The following is a 22,845-nucleotide window of genomic DNA, read 5'->3' as shown; positions in this document are numbered from 1 at the left end:
GAAAATGAGGGGAGGGGGACGGCTGTGTTTGTAGGAGGCGTGTAGAAACTATGTCACTCTCTAAATTACATGCACCTATGACTCCGGTAATGAGTCGAAACTAAATTTAAAACACACACTCCAGTGAGCTGCGTGCCCAGTTTTGTCATGTTGAACTGGCAGGATGTGAACGTGGGCCTCAAGACCAGCTCATTTTTGTGCAGCCCTAGAAAGAGTGAATATAAGTTCTCCTTATAATAAGTAAATACATGAATGTGTAGCTGTAAAAAGCTGCTTTTACCTGCACTTAGATATTGGGGTGCCAAGGAAGAGTTTGATCTCAGTCAATAAAAAAATGCCATCTCATTGTTCCCATTTGTATTTATTTATTCCCGGGGAGGTGGAACGTGTTTAAAGTTGTGTTAGTGGTAGCACACAGTTCCCATTTTTAACTAAAGGTAGAAACTTGTAAATAACTCATAAAAATGCTTTTTATATTCACCCCTTGCATTTTGCAGTATTCCTTTCCAGCTTGTGTTTTTCCTTTCAATTTATTTATGGCATTTCTGACATTCACTTTTTGGGGGTCACTTTATGTTGCCATATCTGCTGGTCCTTTCCTTTGTCCTCAAAAGCTGGCCACTTTGCCTTTGCTGTTATGTGCCTAGAGAGCCCGCCTCATCCAGAAGGTGTGATCACCTGCATTCTCTTTGCATGTGTCTTCCTTCCTTCCTTCCTTCCTTCCTTCCTTCCTTCCTTCCTTCCTTCCTTCCTTCCCTCCCTCTTATTTCTTTCTTTCTTTTCTTTCTTTCTTTCTTTCTTTCTTTCTTTCTTTCTTTCTTTCTTTCTTTCTTTCTTTCTTTCTTTCTTTCTTTCTTTCTTTCTTCTCTCTCTCTCTTTCTTTTTCACATTTTAAGTCTTTGATCTGGGTGAAACTTATTTTGGCATAAGGAAGGAGGTAGGGGGCGCCTGGGTGGCTCAGTTTGTTAAGCGACTGGCCTTCGGCTCAGGTCATGATCCCGGAGTCCCAGGATTGAGTCCACATGGGGCTGCCTGCTCGGTGGGGAGTCTGCTTCTCCCTTTGACCCTCCCCCCTCTCATGCTCTCTCTCTCTCTCTCTCTCAAATAAAATCTTTAAAAAAATAAATAAAATTTCTTAAAAAAAAGGGGCGCCTGGGTGGCTCAGTCGTTGGGTGTCTGCCTTCGGCTCGGGTCATGATCCCAGGGTCCTGGGATCGAGCCCCGCGTCGGGCTCCCTGCTCAGTGGGGAGCCTGCTTCTCCCTCTCCCACTCCCCCTGCTTGTGTTCCCTCTCTCACTGTGTCTCTCCCTGTAAAATAAATAAAAATAAAATCTTAAAAAAATAAAAATAAAATAAAAATAAAAAATAAAAGCCTTCACTACTATTTGGAAATACCTTAATTATGTATTTAAAAAAAAATTTCTTAAAAAAAAAAAGGTGGGAGGTAGGATCTCTTTCTATCCCTAATGGTTAGCCAGGCATTCCAACGCTATCTGTGAATGAGATGAACACATGTGATTTTGCCCTTAATTTCTTGCAACGAGAAACAAGAACGTAAACAGCAACCTTCTATCTCTGTTCTGTGGGAGCTGTGCCCAGGCTCTGCGCCGGACTTGCAGAGCTCTGCTTCTCAGAGCCCTGGTTTTCGCCTCTGAATAAGGGGTTTCCTGCCCTCTCATGGTGGTTGCAGGATGGGTTGGGGTAAGGGATGTGAGCACATGCTCAGGGCAGGCCATGGGTGCCCCGCTGCCTGGACCTGGTTCAGCCATGCCCCAGCGAGCCCCTCCCCATTCCCCTCCTGGCCTCCCCTGTGAGATGGAAGCCTCGCTGCTCTTGGGGTCCCTGGACTCGCTACCCCTCTCACAGCCAGCTCCAGGCTGGGCACTGCTCAGAGGTCCACTGTGGGCCGGCCATGTTCATCCTTTCCCAGTCCCACCACTGTCCAAGGCTGGGAGGAAAGGCAGGGTAGGCAGGGGGCTCGGAAGCAGGGCCCTCAGAAGCAGTGGTGGGCACTGGCCGGGCACGGGCCCTGGGGCCCAGGGGCCTCCCCCTCAGCCTGACTGGGGATGGGAACACAGGAGCGCACCGTGAGGTCAGTTCTACTGACTGGCTGGGGGGGGGGGGGCACATTTAGAGGGATGGTGTACCCGGGCCAGCATTTGGGAGCCTTAGAGCTGCCAGCCAATGTTTGGGGAGGGTCCGTGAGAGTGGGAGTAGAGGCCAGAGTCCACTCTTGAGGATGGATGAGTGGAAGGGGGAAAGGAGTGGTCTCCCGGGCAGGCGGCTGCAGGCCCGGTGAGACTTTGCCAGAACCAGTGAGAGGCCCAGCTGGGCAGGAAGTTCGGGGAGCCCGGCGGACAACTCTCTCATTCACTCCTGCTGAGGCAGGGCCCCCGTACTCCTCCCACGTCTGGGTGAGGAAGGTTTCACGGTCCCACCTCATCCCGGTGTCCAGTGCTGGCGGGGGGGGTGCTGGCTGTCCCCTGACCCTGGGCGGGCTGACAGCTGGGGCCCCTCGGGGGCTCCAGGAGGCCTTCCCGTCCTGAGGGCCACAGCTTCCCCTCCCCAAGCCCCGTGGGCTTCCCCTGCCAGACCCCGGGGCCTTCCTGGCGGTCACACGGGCTGCAGGCTGTAGGAGCTTCAGAGTGGGGGCTTGAAGAGGGGGAAGGAGAAGGCTCCCTGTGTACAAACACCCGCCTCCTCCGCACCACGAAGGCCGGAAGTGGGACCCAGAATAGAAGAACCCAAGTTCCAAATTGGGCTCCGGGGGCTGAGAGCAGAGGTGGCTGTATCTAAAAATAGAAATAGGAGTGTGTGCGTGGGCCCTACGTCCTCCACCCATGGGGTTGGTGTCTTAAAATAGAACTTCCTAGTGGGGCCAGCTTCACACTGTTATTCTATGTGGAAAATTCACCCAAACCAGCCCCTCAGCAGGCAGAGACAGTGGCCGGCCTGGGCTTGGGGGAGGCTGCTGGGGGCTGGCTGGCAGGGTGCAGCCCACTCAGGGAGGGGAGGTGGATGGGCAGGGAGGGCTCACAGCCCCACGACTCCCTTTTCCTTCTGCTCTCTGGGTCTCCACACTGAATACGCCCCCGCCAGGGGCGCCCTCCCAGGCCAGCAGGGCTGCTCGGTTCGGCCGTCCCCAGAAAGGCTCTCAGGCTGACCGGGAAGGGGGCACACAGGGACCCATACACCCAAGCCAGGCCTGGACCAGGCATGAGGGGCATGTGGCAAGCCCAAAGCAGGGGCTGCCCTCCAGGTGCTCACGGTGGGCGGCCCACCCAGGAGCCCACAGACGGGGCCAGCCATGGAGGGCAGCCTCTGGTCAGGGCCCTGTGCTGGACGATGCTGGGGATGCAGACCTGGCCGACAAGCCTCGGTCCCCAGGGCCCCTGCTTGGTGGGGGTGCTAGCAAGGAAGCCCAGCGAGTTCTGTGCCATGTGGTAGGGGGGCTGGGGTGTAGGTGGGCATCTGGGCAGCAATGCTAGCCATTGGGAGGCCTCCTGGGGCAGGGAGAGTGAGCTGGTTCTCTCAGGAGGGCTGCGAGAGGGTGAGGAGGCAGTGCAGATACCAGCTGGAGGGGCTCTGGCTTGGAGTCTGGATGAGACCCCCCATCTCTAGCCCAGCACACAGGCCTCCCGTAAGCCTCCGCTGCCTCCCCTCTGGCCCCAGCTCCCACTCTACTGCTCTCCCCCCGCTTCCAGCAAAAGAAAAATCATCCCCACCTCCCACCCAGGGCAAGGCAGCGTGAGGAGCACTGGTGGCCGGGCCTGAGGTTGGGAAGCGGCCTGTGGCAAGAGGCGGACAGCTCCTGCCCAGCCTGTCCCCCTCGCCGGGCACCTACTGTGAGTGGGTCCCTGGAAGAGGTGTCTCCAGAGCCCGGCAGCCAGCAGCCCTCCCAGCCGCACCCCTCCCGGCATCACCCCTCCCAGAGTCACCCCCTCCCGGCATCACCCACTTCTGGCGCCACCCTCCCAGCATCACCCCCTCCCAGTGCCACCCCCTCTCCCTCACCAGCTAGGCTGTGTCGCCAGGGGCACCGCCCAGGGTGGCTCGAAATGCCCCCCACAACACACACACAGGTGGCTAGGGGGACGGGGTGGGCACTTGTTCCTCACTGTTCCCAACTGGGAGGCAAGCTGCCAGAGGGTGCAGGGGTGCAGCCAGTGGCCTTGGCCCAGCCCAGGAGCAAGCCTGCCAAGGTGTTCTGAGCCTCCTTCGTTCCTCCCCACAGCAAGCTAGTGAGGTGATACTTGGTATGACCATAGGGCCCCTCCTGGGGCTGCACCGGGTGGGGACGCTGATGCTTCCAGGGTCCTCTGGATACGGGCACCCTGATGGGCAGTGCTGCCTACACGGGCCCCTTCCTGCTGCCCCTTGAGGTCTTTGTTCATCCATCAACCACTTCTTGTGCCAGGAAGGCACCGAGGCCCTGGGGAAGCAGTGGTTGGTCAAGTGAGCATGGTCCCGACCTTGTGAGGGAGCCAGCCATAATCAATACAAATATACAGGGGTTTAGGGGAAGGGGAAAGAAAAAAATATATATATACATAAGGGTTCAGAGGAGGACGGGGAAGGAGGGAGCAGGAGATGAGGGTGGTGTGCAGCTTTAATAAGAGAAATGAGGAGAGAACCGTCTAAGAAAGTAGGACTAAGAGACCGAGGGAAGTAAGGAGGTGAGCCACACAGAAATCTGGGGGAAGCATCGTCTGGGGGGAACAGCAAGCGCAAAGACCCTGGGGTGGGAATGTGCCTGGTGTGCTGGAGGCGCAACCCTCCCTCCCGGCCTCCCTCCCCAGCAGCAGGAAGGCTGGTGTGGCCCCTGGGCGTGGGGTGGGTACTGGGAGGAGAGAAGCTCAGAGAGAGAACAGAGGGTTGTACCGGCAGGGCCCACAGTGAGAACTCAGGCATTTGCTCTGGGAGGTTCCAGAGTGGAGAGGTAACATGGTCTACCTGGCACTGTGACTGAATCCCTCTGGTGTGACATTGGATACCGCGAGGCAAGGGCAGGGACAGGATGGTACGGTGAAGGTCCGAGAGGGGGCAGCGTTCTAGGCAGTGTAAGCATAGAGTTGGAGGAGAGGCCTGAAGAACAAGGCTGCGCCTGCGGAGGGCAGAGGAAATGAGGGCCTTGCTTTTGGATGTGTTAAACCTGAGATGCTTAGAGATACCCAGGCAGAGATGGTGAGTGGGCCAGGGACCATGAGCCTTGGGAGTCTGTGCTAAGCCTGGCGATCAGCACAGAGCCTGGCACCAGTGACGTGACTTTGGGCATGGTCAGGGCTCAGGCAGCTCCAAGGCTTTAGGGGAGGGGATGGCCCCTGGGCCAGCAGCCGATCTTACCCCCCCCTTAATCTTATCAAGGTCCTGCCCCACCCCCACCCCCACCCCCAGGCTACAGCTGCCTCTAGGTGTGCTGGGCCCTGGCACGGCACACCAAACCAGCAGCCGCGGCTACCCTTGCGATGGGTGCGGCAGAGGGACTAGCCACACTCCTGTGAGTGTGGCTCAGGTGTCACTTGTGTGCCTTTAACATGGTCGTGCTCTGGGGAGGCCTGCCCCACTCGTCTTCCCTGGCCGGCCAGAGCTCATCAACTCATCTCTGCTCATCTGCGGGGCGGGGCCGGCCTGCACACCCTCCCCACCCGGCAAGACCTGCTCCTCACCCGTGCCTGCCTGCCTGCCGGCTCCTGTGGGGGACCCCTGGGTGCCCAGCTCCCCTGCCTCCCGCCTCCCGTATTCCCTGGCTGGACAGGCTGCTTGAGCTGCCCCGAGGGCCCAGCCAGGATGTCCCCCAACCCCCCGCCCCCCAGACTTGGAGTTACACTGGTGAGGAAGGGCAGGAGCAACGTGAGTTTGCGATTCTCTCCAAGCGGGAGGCTGCACACGGTTCCCGTTTGGCCGAGACGCCCTGCACACAGAGGCAGATTTGCATCTGCAGGTGATATTTCTCTGGGGCACGTGGTATGTCCAGACCATCCACAATGACCCTGACGATGGGGCCTCTGCCATTCGTCACCCTGGAATGCGGCATCTGAAACCAGCCCCCATCCGACCTGCCCTGCTGTCATGCTCTGGCTGGAGGCACCCATGCTAGCTTTTTCCCTGCTCTGTTCCCAGTCTATCCCCCTCCCCAGCCACCCACTCCAGGAGGAGGTCACTCACAGTTGACACGATGGTGTCTGCTCTTTCCCGTGAGCTGCAAGTGCGGGGCTTTCCCTGCGTCACTGTGGGGTCGCCCGGGGCCCAGCAGAGGGCTGGCACTCGGTCTGCTGAGCCATCAGAAAACACATCTGTCCAGCCACAAGGTGGTGAACCCCCTTGTCAGGAGCTCCAAGCCGGCTGAGCCAGCACTGGGCCTCCTCCACAGGGAGCCCTGTTCCAAGAGTGAGGTGACCGGGTGCTAATGTTGGCTGACCCAGCCACTTCCACACTTCTGTGGGCTTGGAGGGGCAGAATTCCAGTCTCTGGGGTGAAGGGGAGCCCTGAGAGCCAGACTCAGCTGTGGGTGGGTGGAGTCACAGATGGGAGGCCGGGATGAGGCCAAAATTTTGCCAACTCACCAGCAGACGGCCCCACCCTTATTTTGCAGATAGAGAAACTGAGGCCCTGTTGGCTAAAGGCTTTCCCATAGACTTACCTGCCTCTGGCCACCCCTTCCCTAACTTTGCCCTTCCTCTCCAGTGGTTCTGTCTTCATCCTGGTTTCCTCCTGGTGGACATGGGCCTCTCCCCCATGCCTGGGTTCGGGGCCTGGCCACTTGGTTTTCTGGCCTCTCCCACTGCCCCCACACTCCTGGGTAACTTCTCTGACCCCGGGTGTGTCTTGCCAGCGGGTATGTGAGCTGTTGCAGCCAGGCCTCCCCTTTCTGCAGCCCGGGACCCATTGCCAGGCAGCACTGGGACAGGGGGGCGGTGATGTGCTCTCTGTCCAGCTGCAACTGGGCACCTCCTTTGCTGGCTACGTCTCCTTAAGGCCCTCGGGGACCTCAGCCTCAGCCTGACCTAAACCAAGCCCCTGGATGCCCCCATCCCTGCCTCGTTCAGAGCAGCCAGTCCAGCCATTTCCCCCTGCTGGACTCCGGCCCCTCATGCCCAGTACAACAGAGAGGCAGACCTTAGCCTCCCACACAGGTGAGGCCCAGCCTCTGCTGGGCTGGTCTTCTGCTCTCCCTGATGTGGTTTTGGAATATAGGTGAGGTTTGGTGGGGTGAGGTCCGGAGCCGACGGCCAAGAAAGAATTCTTGAGACGTCTTTGGTGCAAAATGGTGGTTTTGTTAAAGCAGGGACAGGACCCCTGGGCAGAGAGAGCTGCTGCCCTGGGGTCTTGAGGAGTGGTGATTATATACTCAGGAGTTGGGGGAAGTAAGGAAAAGGGAGGTTTCAAAAGAATTTTCTTTTTTTTTTTTTAAGAAGCTGGTTTATTTTTTTTATTTTTTTAAAGATTTCATTTATTTATTTGACACAGAGAGACACAGCGAGAGAGGGAACACAGCAGGGGGAGTGGGAGAGGGAGAAGCAGGCCTCCCGCAGAGCAGGGAGCCCAACGTGGGGCTCGATCCCAGGACCCAGGGATCATGACCTGAGCCGAAGGCAGACGCTTAACGACTGAGCCACCCAGGCGCCTCTCAAAAGAATTTTCATATGCTAAAGAGGACCGACCTATAAAATACCTACAAGATACTGACCGGAGGCTTTGCCATTGTCAAGTTGAGGTTGTTTCCCCCTCTATCGAGGTATTAACATTAAGATATTTGGGAGATCTCTGAAAGAACACAAGTCCCACCCAGCAGCGGGGGGGGGGGGGGGTGCAGGGAGGTTGCAGGGTGTCAGCTCAGCTTATGCTTTGTCTTCAGCCCGCCTTCTGTCCCTCATCATTCCTGCCAGCCAACCGCTTCAGGCCCCAGCCAGATTGTCCTTCCGCTGCTCACAGCTTCCTGGGCTCTGGGGCCAGGATCCAGCCCCCACTCCTCGTAGGGATGAACCTTGCCTCCTGCCCCTCATGCCCTAAGCAGTGGGGCCCCTTCCCCAGAAGCTTCCACTCACCGACAAGCTTGAAGGCCTTGCTCCCTCTCCCTAGAACACCTTCACTCTCTCTCTACAGCTCACATTGCCTACTTGGCCCTTATGGTTCGGGGTGGGGGTGGGGGGAAACTATTTGCTCCCTGAAAGGCCCTTCCCCTATGAGACCTGCCAAGCCTCCTTCCTCCACTAAGCCCCTGCCCCTTAAGCAGGGTTATCTGGGTCTAAAACTGGACTGTAAAACCCCCTCCCTTCCTCAGGCATGGGGAAGGGCCTTGTTGGTTGGGGGCTTCCCAGGAGGCAAAGTGAAAGTACCCGGTTTCCTGGGCCTCACAGTGTTGCAGCCAGACCCCTGGGCCATGGGAGTCCAGACCTGCTCAGAGGGCTGTGTCTCAGTTTGGAAGCAGCTGGAAGTGCCCTGAGGCTCTTTCCCGACAAGGGCGAGGTTCCAAGGGTTCAGTTCCCAGCAAGCCCTCCTCTGCCAGGAAGGGTTCATTCCTTGCCCCTGCCCCGCACCCCCTGATCAGAATCAGACCCATGCGTCAGGGGTGGGGTGAGCGCACAGCACCTCCTACTACAGGATCAAGATCTCGGGGCTGGGGGGCGTAGCGCCACCTCCAGTAGGGCCACAGGTGTCGCGGGACGCTCTGGCCCAACGAACAGAAACGCTGCTCATTCGTCCACTCGCCTGCATTTATTGAGCACCTACTGTATGCTGTGCCCGGGCGTTCGGGGTGTCCACGCCCGAAGCGGCCGCCTGTCTTCTCCTCCTCGGGAGTGGGGAGTGGGGAAAGAATGGGGCTCCTCGCCCCCGGAGGTCCCGAGTCCCGCCCCCGCCCCGCAGCAAGCCGCGTTGCCGGCAGATGGGGGCGTGGCCCAGAGCCTGGGGAGGCGTGGCCAGGGTGGAGGGGAGGGGCGTGGCCAGGGTGGAGGGAAGGGGCGGGGCCAGGCCGACGGGGCGGACCCGGGCGGGCCAGAGCAGCCTGGCTGCGGGCCCCGCAGGCGGGAACGCCTGGCGGCGGAGCCGGGAGCCGCCGTCGGGACCGGGGGCTCGCGGGCCGAAAGCGGAGCCTCGCGGGTAAGGCACGGGCGGGGCGCGATCGCGTCCCCCGGACTGGCTGGGGTCCCGGGGGCCAGGGTTCCGGGGGGTGCGGGTTCCGGGGCGCGCTCGGTGTACCCCGGAGGCCTAGGGGTGGAGGGCGGTTGTGTCGCGTCTGTCCCGCGTCCCTCTCGTCTTTCGGCCCCCACCCTCCACCCCCGCTTCCCCAGGCCCCTGGGGCTCGCGAGCTGCATAGCCCCCCCCCCCCCCCCCCCGCCGTGCGACCCACTGGACCGGGCCTCTGAGGGCTCAGAGGGGGAATTTCCCCTCACCTCCTCCTGGTAATCCAAACTTTCCTTCCCTCAGCCCTCTCAACAAAGGTAGGAGGAAAACTGCCTGTTGGAGCTGATTCACACTGAAGTGTGAGTGACTGATAGCCCCGTGGCCCTGGGGAATCTGCGAGTCTTACTTAGGGGAACAGTGAGTGTCAGAGAGGATGGGAGAATTCGGGGTTGGGGACAGCCTCTGGTATGTGGGCCGGTCCCTCCCAGCAGCCCAGCTCTTTCCTGCTGCTCCGGGCCTTGGCTTCCCCTGGTGAGTGGTACTGACAGTGTGTTTCCTCTGAGAGTGCTGAGGGACAGCGTCCTGCTGCGATTTGTCAGCCTGGAGCCTGCCCTCTCTGCCACCCTCTGTGGCCATGAGTGCCTCACATCCTCTCTGTGCCTTCATTTGTTCATCTGCCAAGGCTGGTGATGTCTGTGCCTGTGGCCGGATGGCCATACTAAGTAAAATGTCCCTCCAGCCTGGCCCCGGCCCGGGATGAGGGCTCTCCGTTCGGGTGCCCGCGTGCATGACACACACGCGATCTTGCTTAGGTGGCGTGTGGCCCGTCCCCGGCACAAAGGGGTCTCCGGAGATGTTCCTTGCAATGGTGGCGATGATGATGAAACATGCAGGACTTTTTCTCAATGGTCGGAGGTCCAAGGGGACATGGCAAATCCTGGCGTGGGAGCGGGATTCCCGGTTCGTGTCCAGCTCGGCACTGACGCTGTGTGACCCTGGCTCAGCCCCCTGTCCTCTCTGGGTCAGGCTCTTCAAAAGCAGAGGAGGGGACTGGCTCCATCTCCTGGAATCCCCTGCCACTGTGTCCTTTACCCAGGACACCCACACAGGGGGCCCCTGGGAGCCGGGGCTCCACTCCTGGTGGGCCAGGGGCCAGGATGGTGGCTCCAAGGGGTAAAGACTGTCGAACTCCCCTTTCCTACCCTTACCGCCCCTGTAACTTGGCTCTGTGTGCCATCCTGGAGCACACCTGTGCAGAGGGAGCAGGCAGACAGGTGGACAGATGGTCCAGGCCAGTCCCTGTCAGCTTTAAGAGAAGAGGAGTGGTGACAGGGTCTTGGCCGGTTCAGGGAGTCCCTCAGGCCTGCAGAGTCAGGGAAGAGCCCATCAGGGAGGCTGGCCTGGGGGAACAGAAGGCGAGTGGGTGGGATGCAAACCTGCTTTGGCCTTTCTTGTTCACGTGGACAGAGGGAAGCAAGGTGCTTGAGTTAGCCCCTGCCACCCGTCCCTTGACAGCGATGCAGGCACGCGTGCAGCCCTGCAGATGAGAGGCCTGAGGGAACAGAGGGACCATGTGGCCCAGCTTGGTCACAGACGGGCTGGGTCCTGGGTTTGAACTTGGCCACCCCCATTTACCAGCTGTATGATCTTGGCCAGGAGGTCTCGCGCTGCTGAGCCTGGTTTCCTTATCTGAGCCTCTACCTCACGGGGGCGGGGGGGGGGCAGGTGATAAAGGTGATGAACATCCGAGGGGCTGGTGACGGCTGGGCCACCTCTGCTTGGGAGTAGGGGTGGGGCCAGGCATGGAGAGGCCTGGGGCAAAGGGCAGGCTCCTAGTCCCCGCCTGCCCATTTGGGTCTTGAAGCAAAGGCCTGAGTCTTATCAGGAGTGGCCAGGATTGGGGACCCACGTGGGTCCTCCCGGCTTCTGTCCTGAAAACTCTGTGGTGAGATGCCGAGGCTCGGTGACCTAAGTTAAGTCCCAGGCATAGGCGTATGTGGTCCTTAAATAACCCCCGGTAGTGGGGCCTGCGTGGGCAGCCTGGCTGGGAGAGGTGGGCTGCAGGTGGCCTGGGGATGCAGGGTTTGCAGTCAGGAGGAAGGCTGCTCTTTGAGCCGTGGTGACGGCCATGGAGACAGGGACAGGCTGAGCCAAGGGCTGGCAGTGGGGAGGGTGGTAGACCAGTTTGACCAGAGTGGCCTGGTGTGCACCAGGTAAGGTGAGGACATGGATGGGACAATGGGGGCAATGGGCGAAAGGGCAGAGGGGCCTAGGAGGCAGGGGCAGGGGCTGTCAGAATGCCGAAGTCCTCCCCCAGTGTTGGTGGCCTTTCTCCAGAAGGCCTCTGGATCTCTTCAGTGGCCCTGACCGGGCACTCACCGGCTGCAGTTCCCCTACGTCCCAGAGGTGGTGGGGAAAACATTCCGGGCTCTGTGTAGCCTCGGCGGGCAGGCCCAGCTTTGCTGCCCGACCCCCTCCTCAGCACCCCCGTGGGCCTGTGCATATGGGAGGACAGATAGGAGGGTGCCAGAGGGACAGACGGAGCTGCCTCTCAGCCCCAGGCCAGGAGACCTGAGCCTCCTTCATGAATCATCCTTCCTGATCCTCAGGTGACAGAAGCCCCTGGCTCTGGGTCACACTGATGGATTTGGCCTTGGGGGCCAGGCTCCCCGAGCTGCACCTTGAACTAGGAGCAGTACAATTATGAGGCCAGCCCCAAGGCCAGCTGTGGCTGGCTCTCCTTGGGGAGGGGCCTCCCTGTGCTCGAGGTGACAGAGGTCCCCTCCCCACCTCCTTCCATCTCCCCAGGCACCAGAGATTCTGACGTTCCAGCCCTGAGGCCCCCTGAATGGTCAGCCCATGCGGGAACCTGCTGGCGGGACTCCTGTTTTCTTCACCCCTGGTCCAAGGTCCAGTGGGGACTGACCCTTGGCCCACGTGGGCTGGCCATGCTGGGTTCCAGCTCTCTTTGCCAGCTGGTCTCCTGGAATGGTGTGAGCTCGCTTGGCTGCTGGAGGCAGTGTCCTGGGGAGGTCAGCGGGGCCTGAGGAGTTGGCAGGGCACCCTCGTGGTATCCACACCCGTACCCCCTGCAGCCACACTCTGATTCCGAGAAGTGCCCTGTGTTCCCTTGTGAATCAGATGTTTATTGTGCGCTTGCTGAGCCCAGGGTGGGGATGGCCTGCTGCCAGGCATGCCTGTTCCAGGCCACTGGGTGGGGTGTGGGTGCCTGCCTGCTGGAGCCTGCAGAGGGAGTGAGGTCCCCGCCCCAGGGTCGGCCAGCCTGATGCGTGACAGCCCCAGGCGGTAGTGTGTGTGCTGTGACGGTGTGAGCCCCCCTCCGTGCGCGGGGTCTGAGCTGCCCGGCAGGCTTCGGGGGGGCTTCTCAGGACTGGCACAGAGCTCCTCTCAGGAAGCAGAGGGGAGCCTCCTTCCCCACACAAGAGCGGCCTGTGTCTGCCTCATGTCTGACTGACTAGGCTTTAGTTCCTTCCTTGTGAAACAGGATGAAACCAGTGCTAATTCGTGGTATCCTTGGGAAAAGTACACGAGATGCTGCTGAGGAGCGCTCACTGTGGGGCCCCGGCGAGGCCGCACCCCCAGGCCCAGGCGGGGCTTTCCTGCCTGGGGGCCCTGCACAGATCGCGCAGCTCCATTTGCGGATGTCCTCCAGCCTCGGCTGAAGCGATGTTGTAATCCAGCAGCCCTGCTCTGTAGCCTTAGAGAGCCCTGTGTCCTCATCCCCCGAGCTGCCCTTGAGGCCCCACCCACTGCCTTGAGCTACAGGAAGAGCCTGTCAAGCCCCTAGCCCTCACTGCTGGCTGCCCCCCCCCCCCCCCCCCGCAAAGCAGGGAAAGGTCAGAGGTTGACCTTGGGGCCCAAAATGGCAGGATGGGGCCTTCGCTTGGCCCCACACTCCACTTGGGGCTCTGGCCGGGGGCTGGGCCTTTGCCACCCTGTACCAACTCTTGCCTCTGGGGCAGAGGTCGACGCCCTTCAGAAAGCTGCTGCCCCCAGCCCTCTGCTGGGTGCTCTGGGTACCAGGCCCGGGCTCAGCTTGGGCCCCTGGAGTAGACAGGCCCACAGGCTGGAGGGCAAGACTCACCCGCAGACAGACACCATGGGTAGCAGCTCAGCCCTTGGCCGGCCCTCCACCCCTCCTCCCCCAGTCCATTCCCTGGTCACCACGCTTACCTCTCTGCCTCCCCCTACGCAGCTGGGAACTCTCGAAGGACAGGACCCACATAGACCTGGCCCAGGGGAGGGTGAGGATGCATGTGGGCTCTCCCAGTGGGAAGTCCCACTGAGGAGTGTCGCAGAAACTCCCGAAGGCCCGAAGGGCTGCGGGCAGGTGGCACCGGGCGAGGCCGGGCCCTCTTTGAAGTTGGCTTGTTACGACCTGCCCATGTTCAGCTGTCCGCTCAGCGTCTGAGACCGGTGCGCCCCGTCGTCCGGGAAGGCCTCGGCTGCCCAGCTGGCTGAGCTGCCGGCCAGATGATCATGGCTGTTGTGCCTCAGCCTTGCTGAGAGGTTCCCACTGCAACGCCACGGCCCAGCTGGCCACCCTGCCCCAGCCCCAGGCTCCAGATGCTCTCCGTGGCCCCAGCATGGTACAGACGGGAGACTCGGGGGGGTGTCCTTGGGATCCCACCGTAAGTGTGGCGGTTCCTTCCTAGAGACCTATGTTAGGGCCAAGACCGGGGTCAGCCTGGGCTCCCCTGAGCTGCAGGCCACTGTGGGCACCTGGTCTTTGGGTCACAGGGAGCCAGTCCCCAAGGTGGGGTCCACCAGGGTTGGATGTGCTGTCAGCAGGAGGGCGGTGAGGAAGGACCCAGAAGCCCTGAGCACACAGGTGTGAGGAGGACAGCCTTGTGTCAGAGCGGGAGGGACGTGTGCCCAGAAACTCATTGCCTACCTTGTCTTCGGAAGAACGTCTCTCCCTGATCCAGCTGCTTCCTCTCCTGTTTGGGGCCAGAAAGGGAGGAGCGGTTTGTGCTGACTCCCTGGGTCCCCTGATGGCCGGGCAGACACAGTGCTGGGAGCCAGGCCCTGGCGGGCAGGTCAGTGGTCAACTGGGCAGGCAGAGGGTGGAGGGGCTGCGTCTCCTACCCCTCAGCCCAGGATGGCAAGTGGCTTCCTGCTGCCCTCACGGGCGGGCCTAAACCCTCTAGGAATGCAGGGGGGCCTCCTGGTGCTGAGCAGGTTGCATGGAAGTGACCTGGCTAGGAGGGAGCCTCGGAGCCCCCGGAGGCGGTATCAGGCCACCAAGGCCTCCTGCTGACCCGCCCAGCTCTTATCAGAGCTGACGGTGCTTGGTGCTGGAGGCTCAGGCTACAGCTTCTGCCACCCTGCTTCCGACCCTGCCCCAGGACCTCGTCTGTGTTGGGGGCGCACACAGCTGTCCTCCCCTCTGCCTCCTGTCTTCTCTCAAATCCCGAAATCCCGCTCAGGAAGGAAGAGGGGCCTTACCGCGACATTCTGCTGCCCGGCATGGGCCAGGGCTGGGGTCCCCGGTGCCGGCTCCTTGCCACAGCGAGCTACTTGGGGTGGACCATGGGGGCAGGAGACTCTGGAATAACCTCCCCCCGCCCCCGCCGCCCTGTTTGGTTCCGGGCCGTGGGCTGGGGCTACCAGAGGAGGGTCATGCCTGGCCTTTCTGGCGGGGGCCTGTCTCTGATTTGGGGGTGGGGTACGGGGAGAGTCCCAGGCTGGGAGCAGACCCCGGGTGCTGCCCACCTGGGCCTCAGCTCCAGTGGTCCACAATGGAGTGAGGGACGGAGCCCCTCTCTGAGGCCTGACCCATTCTGGGGTCCTGGGCGCCTGCCCTTGGAAGGTTTGCCACCTGGGTGGGGACTCTCTGAAACCAGTCTTCCCATTTTCCTGAGACTGTGACCGGAGGGTACAATGCTGTGGTCGGTGGTAGCTGTGCTCACTGCGGGGCAAGAAGTTGCTGGGGAAGGAAGAGGGTTGAGAAAGAGACACCCCTCCTGAGTGGATCTGGGAGGCCCTGTGCCAAGCTTTCCAACAGCCAGGGACCGCGGGGGCACTGTTCCAGGGCTGGGTCTTGGGAAGCCCAAGCCAATGGCCTCCGTGTTGAGTCATGCACCCTCTAAGGCCTGCACGGGGCCCTCCTGGGTGCCTGGCCTGCTGGTCCTGGCCCTGCTAGTGGGCAGCACCCAGGAATGGCACGGGAGGTGCTGTGGGGGGCATCCGTGGTGGGGCCTCTGTGAGGTGGGAGCAGGAAGGGGACAGAAGGGGCCAGACCAAGGGTCCTGCACGGTGTGCGGTGTGCGTGTGTGGAAGCTCTAAAGGAGAGGCCTGGAGAAGGCAGAGGGCGTGCAGAGGTTAGGCCCCGGGGCATGGGAGGGTATTGCGCAGGGGTTGGTTTCTATTTTCAAAGCTCACTTGGGTCTGGAGACCCTCCCACAGACCCGTTCCCCTGCAGCCATGGCTGTGGGGAAGTGTGGGTGGAAGCGGGGGTCAGCCCTGCAGGAGGGCTAGGTGCATGGTGGGGACAGGGGTCTGCTGACCCCGGTGGAGTCAGTGACCCCCTGCTGAGGGAGCCCTGGGGCTGCGGGAGAGGCAGACCTGGTAAGCCTGGGATAGCCCTGGGCCCTGGCGGTACTGACTGCACCCCATCCCCACCCCAGTCTTCTTGGCTGGCTTTTCTGGCCCACAGTGGTGTGACCCCATGGCTGTCTCCTTAGGGAAGGGGAGGGTGTTCCTGTAGCAACCCCCACCCCTGCCCCGAGCCGTATCCCCTTCCCGCTCAGTGCAGGCTGCCCCAGCGTCGTGGCAGGTTTTCCGCCAGGAGGAGGCCTTGGGGGCCAGCACGCAAGAGCTTGGTTCCTGGCTCTGCCGCCTAGCAGAAGCCTCCGCCCCCCTGCGGGCCTCAGACTGAGTGCTAGATGAGCGTCTGCTCTGTCCAGGAGGGCCCAGAGGGGCAGAATGAGGCAGGCCCTTGGCCTGGGGGGTCTGTGAAGCTTTCCAAGGCTCTTGGGAGGGGGCTAGGGTGTAGAGAAGGCGGGCAGACGGGAGCGCTCTGGCCATGGGCCCCTACGGGTCTGGGGGCCGGACTGGAGCCTTCCACGCCCCAGGAAGGGCCTGGCCTGGGATCCCTAGGCAGCAGTGGGGCCAGCTCCCACCAGAGAACCTCTTCTCCAGCAGTGCTGGCTCTGAGAACCTCCTGCCTGACTGTGAGGCATCAGGGAGTGTCTCGGGGTGATGTGAGCTGGGGCGGAAGACCAGGCAGGAGTTTGTCAGGTGGAGATAGTGAGAGGAGGTCGGGGAAGGGTGTATGAGGTGTGCAGCATGGCTGAGCACCAGCGGGGTAAGGACTTTGAACTTGAGCCTGGGTGTAGTCACCTTTGAGAACCACCCCTCTGCTGTGGCTGGGACCCCGGCTCAGAGCTGGGGGTGGGGCGGTGGGGGGGGGAACGGGAGGGCGGGCCTGGGTGCAGGATCTCACGGGACCGCTGGCCTCGGAAAGGGGACAGTGCGGAGGACAGGCTGGATGGAGGCCCCCCCCCCCGACAGAGGGCCTAGATTGCGTTAGGAGGGGCGGGGGAGGCAGGGGGCTGGGCCCCCTTCCCCGCCAGCCTGGGCCCCCCGCCAGACCTTTGCCTCCCTGGGCCCCTGAACAATGGGGCAGTGTGAGGGCGCCTGGGAACGGTCTGGTCCCCCGTGGGCCTGCGCTGAGGGGCGCGGACAGGAGCCAGCAGCTGTGAGTCATCTTGTCCGGCCCCCAGGCCCGGGGTTCCCGAGGCAGAGGAGGAATGCGCTGCTCTCAGTTCCTCTCCCTGGGGCCGGCCTGATCCTCCTTCCCTCTTTTGCCCCTCTGTCTTGCTACTTCCTGTGTCCTCTCTCCAGCTCCCTCCCTTCTGGGCCTGTCCCTGCCTCGCTGTCTCTGTCCAGAGGCCCAGGCCTGGGAGTGGCTGCGGTGGGGGGGGATTCCCCCCTCGGCTTTGACCGCTGCAGCCCAGGCAGGGGGGCTGGCCTGTCACCAAGGTGCACCCCCTCTCCCGGCCTGTGGGTGACCCCAGGAGGTAGCCAGTGAGAAGGCGAGACCCAGCCCCGCTGTGATACCCCCCAAGGCCAACCTACAATTTACTGAGTAAAATGTGACCAAAAGCGAAAGACAATGCAGTAAGATAAAAAACTCAGAGTCAAAACTAATCAATAGCGTCAAAGACAAAAAAGGTTTGAAAACAGCTTAAAGACGTTAGCGGTTAGGGACAAAAGGGTAACAGCAAGTGGATTAAACAGAAGAAAGATCTCCCTCTAAAAGGCTGAAATGAGCAGGGGGAAGGAAGGGACTCTTGCGTGGACCCCCGGTGCCGGGCTCTGGCCTGGGGCAGGGGGAGCGGGAGGCCAGACCCCCATTGGACAGATGGTGAACTGGGGCTCCAGGGACCCGCCATGGTCAGACTCCAGCCAGAGGATCCAGCCTGGCGGCTGCACCTCCTGCCTCCCGGGCCCTGGTGTTCTTTGCCCTGACCCAGGAACCCCGACCCGCGGAAGGGTGAAGCGCCGAGGAGTGCCATGGTTTCCTGCGTGGCAGAGAAGATACTGAGGAGAAGGCTAGTGCGACCGATGGCTGCTGACCGCTGTAGGGGTCCCGGCTGTGTCTCTGGTGGCCCAGCCCAAGACGCCTTGGCGAGCGGCTGCCAGTGTGGAGGGCTGGTGCAGGTGTCCATGCAGTGTGCCCGTCATGGCTGACCTCTGGCTCGCGCGAGATGCAGAGGGGCTGGGTCTCTCTGGCCACCTCCTCCAGCCCCATCCCGCCCTAGCATAAGCTTCATGGCCTCGGTATCCCCACTGTGTTCCTTTGTCACCTTGCCCTGGTCCTGAGATCTGGGCTGAGGGGGGCCCTCTACGATCAGAGGCCCTGAGACCCAGCGCTGGGCCAAGTACCTGTGTTAGAGTTCCTGTGAGCCGGCTTCTTTGGTCCTCAGGGTGCCATTAGCGACGACCCATTTGGGGAACGAGGAAGTGTGGCTTAAGGTGTGAAGTGACTTGTACCATGTCCCAGTGCAAATAAGTGAAGCTGGGACTGGAGCCTAGCCTGAATGGGACCCTGGCCTGGGAGCTCTCCCCAGGGGCACGTCTGAGACCTCATCCACACTCAGCTGGGCAGGTGGCCCTGACAAGCAGTTCTGGAATGAGCCTGCTTTTGTTCCTCTTGTCTGAAGGTGCATGCCTCCTCCTACCCCAACCCCAGGCCCTTTGCACAAGTTGCTTTCTATCCATGACACCCTCCATGTGATTTCCTTGCTTGACTCCTTCATGTGGAAGATTGCTCCCAGGACGCTTGTTGATGTGTCACCACGTCTGGGTGGAATGGTTGTCACAAGAATGTGAGTCAGAAGTGGCTGCCTCCCCAGCAGAGTGGGAGCCCCAGATGGAGGGTGAGGCCAGCTTGGATCCTGGGGTGAAGGGTGTGGTGGTGTGAAGGTTTGCTGGCAGGTGGTGCCCTGACTGCCTCCCTCTGCCCCAATACCAGGAGAACTTGAGGGTTGGGGTAATGCTATGTGCAGGAGAGACTGGGCCCCCATGACTCCTGCCCAGCCCAGCCCAGTGGTGGACAACGGTGATCCTCTGGTCCTTCCTGCTCTCAGTTTTCTTAGCTATATCCAGTGGAGTTTGGCCATGGCCCCCCCTTTCTGACAGAGATACTATTCCCAGAATACCTCACTGCCTTCACCTGAACCTCTGCTGGAGTGTGGACCTGTCTGTCCACACAGCCCTAGCACAGAGCGCCTGGCCTCAACCCTGCTTGCACTGCTGAGCCCACCAGCTCTTGGGACAGCCCACGTTCCCGATGGAGACTCTGAGGCCTCAGGCTCTGCTTCTTGCCAGACTTCATTCCAGGGTGAGCTCCAGACACCCTCCCACTGCGGGAACTGGCAGCGGTGAGCAGGGCTTAGGGTGGGAGCTTGTGGCCGAATGTCTCCCGACTGGGCTCCCCCTGGGCCTTGGATGTGAGTTTAAAGCAAGCAAGCTCGGAGCCCCCAAGGTCAGGCTGGTGCGCACCTGCACCCCGCATGGTCGGCCCCACCCTGGGTCCTGCAGCCTTCTGCCCAGAGCCCCCAGTGCTGCCCAGAGCCCCCGGCTCTCTTCTAGTTGCCCTCTGAGCTGGTGCATTTTTTGCCCAGGTGGGAACCGCGGTCCTTCTTGAGAGAGGCTTGGGGCCACTTCTCTTCCTCCTATGCCCCCGTGGAGCTAACCTGGGCAGGAAATGCCAGGCTGGGTGGGGCGGGTCCCATGGGCAGTACCGGCTGGGTGGCCACGCTGAAGCCGGCTTAGCCTCCACTTCCTCACTGGGGAGAGCAGGGGAGCGTTTACCCTTGAGTGGCTGGGGACTGAGTGGGCTGTGGATCTGACACCCTGCTGCTGGGTGGACATTCCAGGCCCCTGGCCTGGCCCATTGGCTTGGCCTTCTGTAACGAGAGGGGACTATAGGAAGGAAAGCATCCTAGCCTTCATGACCCCCTGCCTTGGCCTCAGCACGTGGGGAGCCTGTCCCCATGGGACGTGCGTGTGGGAGAGGCATCCCTAGGAGGCTCTGTTCCTAAGGAGGCCGGCCTGGGGCTGGTGGAAGGAACCAGGCCCTCTTTTGGGGGTGGGACCAGGCCCTGTGTGGCCAGGGAGGCCGGCTTAGCACCCAGCACCAGAACCGTCTTCTGGAGCCTTCTGCTGCCCTGCAGGGTGGGTGCTCAGTGAGTGCTGAGGCAGTGAGCGTGGCATGACCTGAGCAGTGGGCACCGTGGCCCGGGAAGGCCACAGGTGGAGCAGGCTAGATTTGGGGAAGTCTTGCTCTCCTTATTGGTTCCTCATCTGGTCAGAGGTCAGCTTGTCCCTGACTTCAGAGGAGATGGTCTCTCTGTTTCTGGGTCTCCTGACAAAGGTGCTCAGCAGATCTCCTGGCCAGCCACATTCCCCTGACCCGTGGAAGGGCAGCAGCAGTGTTGGGCAGCCTTATCTGCCCTGGGTGTGGCCCAGCAGGTTCTTGGGGTGTGAGGGCGCACGGTCTGGCCTCCCATCTGCCGCGTCAGGGATGGTCACACAGGCTGGAAGAGGTCCCATGGGGAGGGGTCCAGGCCCTGCTTGGTGGGCGCCAAAGCCCCCATACTGGGCATCTGTCATATAGCCAGAGGCCCCCAGGGATGGAGAAGTAGGGGTACTCGGACACGATGAATGGTTTAATTCAGCGAATGAGCCTCCGGAACGAGATGCCGTGGAGACTGGGGGCATCCAGCCGAGCGGGCTGAGGATGCAGCGGTTCGTGCGTGGAGGCCTCGGTGCCTGCTTCGTGCTGGGCACTGTGCAGGAGATGGACACAGGCAGTGGCTGTCCTTGTGAACTGCTGGTGAGGGACACGCTCAAGTGCTCTGGTGCGGAAGACGAAGGCCAGGGCAGGGTACCCTGCAGGCTGGGCAGGGGCTCTAGCGTAGCCCCAGGCCTGTGTGTGCCGAGAGGCACCCTCAGGAGGAATTCCCAGCACTCCAGAGTGTGGCTGGGAATGGGGCTGGTGGTAGAGGCAAGGAGACTGGAGAGCTCAAGGGTCCAGACCCAGCGCAGTGGCGTGGGAGGGTGTTGCCCAGCTCTGAGCAGGACAGTTGGCGAGAACGCTCCCCTTTCCAGCATGACCGTGCTGACGGAGTAACAGAACACCAGCGACCAGGTGCCCCTGCAGTGTCCCTGCCCACCAGCCGTGCCGGATGGCCCTCAGGACAACCCCACACCACAGCCGTCAGAGTCCCCAGGGACACCTGTACAGTCTCCGCTGTACAGCTCTCTCCTGGCGAGCCCCTGGGGCGGGCAGGACTGAGTGCCTATCTTGGGGGTAGCACTCCTGGGCCAAGGCTGGCAGGAGGGGCAGGCGGCCTCCACCGGCGGCAGGCCAGGAACTCGGGGGGCGGGGGGCCCGGGTCCACACATCAGCGCTCTGGAGAATTTTTTCTCAAGGGAGTGCAAACTCGTCTGTGTTGTGATGAACTGGAGTGTGAATCCTGAACCGCCTCTGCTGGCTCGTGATTTGAGGCTGGAGCGTGGCCCTGGCCAGAGACAATGCCGGTTAGCGCTCTTCCCCCAGACCCAGCCTGCCCCTCAGCACCGCTTACCCTGTAGCTGCTCAGCTTGGGAATGTGGGCTGGAGGCAGACACCTGGCCTGGGAGAGGAAGCCTCCAGGGTGTGTGGGCTTTGTGAGTCTTCTGTGGGGACACGGCTGGGGGGCCAAGTGTCCCAGAGTAGAATCCCTACCCCTGTCCCCAGGTTGGCCCAGAAGCCCAAGCCCCATGTGGGCACAGCCGGGCCCAGGGGCCTCTGCCCCTCTCTTCATTTCCTTTGCCCTTGGGCACCAGGGGCTGGGCTGCTTCCTGCCTCTACCCTGGGTAGCCCTGAGAAACCCCTGGGGGCCTTCTAGACCCCAGCACACGGCTGTCTTTCTAGGGACACTGGCAGGCTCCGATGCGTTGACTTGTTCTGTGTTTTGCAATTAGCAGTCTTGAATACCGCTCCTTCCCGGCCCGCCGCTCATCTCCCCGAGGAGAGGTCCTGGGCATGGATGGGCAGCCACCCTGCACATCCGTTCTCGTCGAGGGTCAGGTTAGCTCTAAGTCACAGTTCTCCACTCCGGCTCTGAGGGACAGTCTAGGCATGTGCTAGTTAGACCATGTCAGGGGGACGGCCCTGTGTGTAGACGTGACTCTGAACCCATCAGTCCATCCATCCGTTTGTTGGGCCCTGCCGTGGGCCAGGCACCAACCTGCTCTGGGGATTTGGTGGGACCCAGGCCGATGGGGAGTGCTTGGGGATATCAGTGTGAGTGCATAAGGTTATGCCATTGTGGAGATTTCAGAGAAGGGTGTGAGGTTCTAGATGGTTCTGTTTTCAAAGGATGAGAGAGCGTTTTGTTGGAGAGGATTTAGTTTGCGAGTGGAAGAGGTTGCATGTACGAGGAATGGGGCATGAAAGGCCAAAGGCCCAGGGCAGGAAGCAGGGGCCAGACCCCATATACTTGGCCAGGGAACTGGCCTGACCTCTGCTTCATGGTGGACATGTACCAACGAAGGGCTAGGCAGGGGTGCGAGCAGGAGGCTGAGGCAGGAGGTGGGCCCAGCAAGTCTGGTGGGTGTGAGCTGGAGGTGGCATCCAGTCCCGTGCTTGGGAGGGGTGGGGGGGTGGGGGGCCAGGCCTGCAGGAGCAGGCTCCTGCACAGCCAAGGAGGCCAGCTCGGATTTGCTCCATCCAGCTGGATGCCCACGGCGGGGGCGGGGTGGGGGGGGAGGGTGGTGGCTGTCCGCAGAACTGGCCTGTCCCTGCAGGACTTCAGATGAAGTTGGTCCAGGGAAAGGACTTTGCGGGGGGGGGGTGTCCCCATGTATAATAGTTTCCCAAGGGTGCCCTAATAAAGTCCCCAACCCTGGGGGCTTCAAACGACAGACACTTACTCTCAGAATCCTGGACGCTGAAAGTCCCAAATCCAGGTGTGTCAGCAGGACCACGCTCCCTCCGAGCCTCTGGAGGAGGGCCCCTTCTTCCTGGCCTTTTCCAGCTTCTGGTGGCTGCAGAAATCCACGGCGTCTGTGGTTTATGTCCACCTCACCTCAGTTTGCGCCCCTGTCTTCATATGATCTTCTATCTGCTCTTCTTATAAGGACGCTTGCCATTGGATTTAGGGCCCATCTGGCTAATCCAGGATGAGATCCTTAACGACATAT

General features: G+C 61.1%; 1 protein-coding gene and 1 long non-coding RNA gene across 2 annotated transcripts in view; one reads left to right on the top strand and one right to left on the bottom strand.

Moving 5' to 3' along the window:
- Positions 1-4,087: 4,087 nt before the first annotated feature.
- Positions 4,088-6,457, bottom strand: LOC114198191 (uncharacterized). The gene is made up of 3 exons (XR_003607054.2): positions 6,166-6,457; positions 4,954-5,104; positions 4,088-4,432 (listed from the first exon to the last, which is right to left on the bottom strand). It is a non-coding gene; the product is annotated as an uncharacterized LOC114198191 (long non-coding RNA).
- A 2,544-nt stretch (positions 6,458-9,001) lies between these two features.
- SH3BP2 (SH3 domain binding protein 2) overlaps positions 9,002-22,845 on the top strand; it is a 34,909-nt gene continuing 21,065 nt past the window's right edge. Inside the window, exon 1 of the mRNA XM_028087824.2 lies at positions 9,002-9,099. The gene's annotated coding sequence lies outside the window, so the exon portion shown is untranslated. The remainder of the gene's footprint in view (positions 9,100-22,845) is intronic.

The sequence above is a fragment of the Eumetopias jubatus genome, unplaced genomic scaffold (assembly GCF_037043125.1).
Source record: "Eumetopias jubatus isolate StellerSeaLion01/CBP00866 unplaced genomic scaffold, mEumJub1_p1.0 scaffold_2, whole genome shotgun sequence".
NCBI classification, from domain to species: domain Eukaryota; kingdom Metazoa; phylum Chordata; class Mammalia; order Carnivora; family Otariidae; genus Eumetopias; species Eumetopias jubatus.
This window is presented reverse-complemented; position numbering and strand designations above follow the sequence as displayed.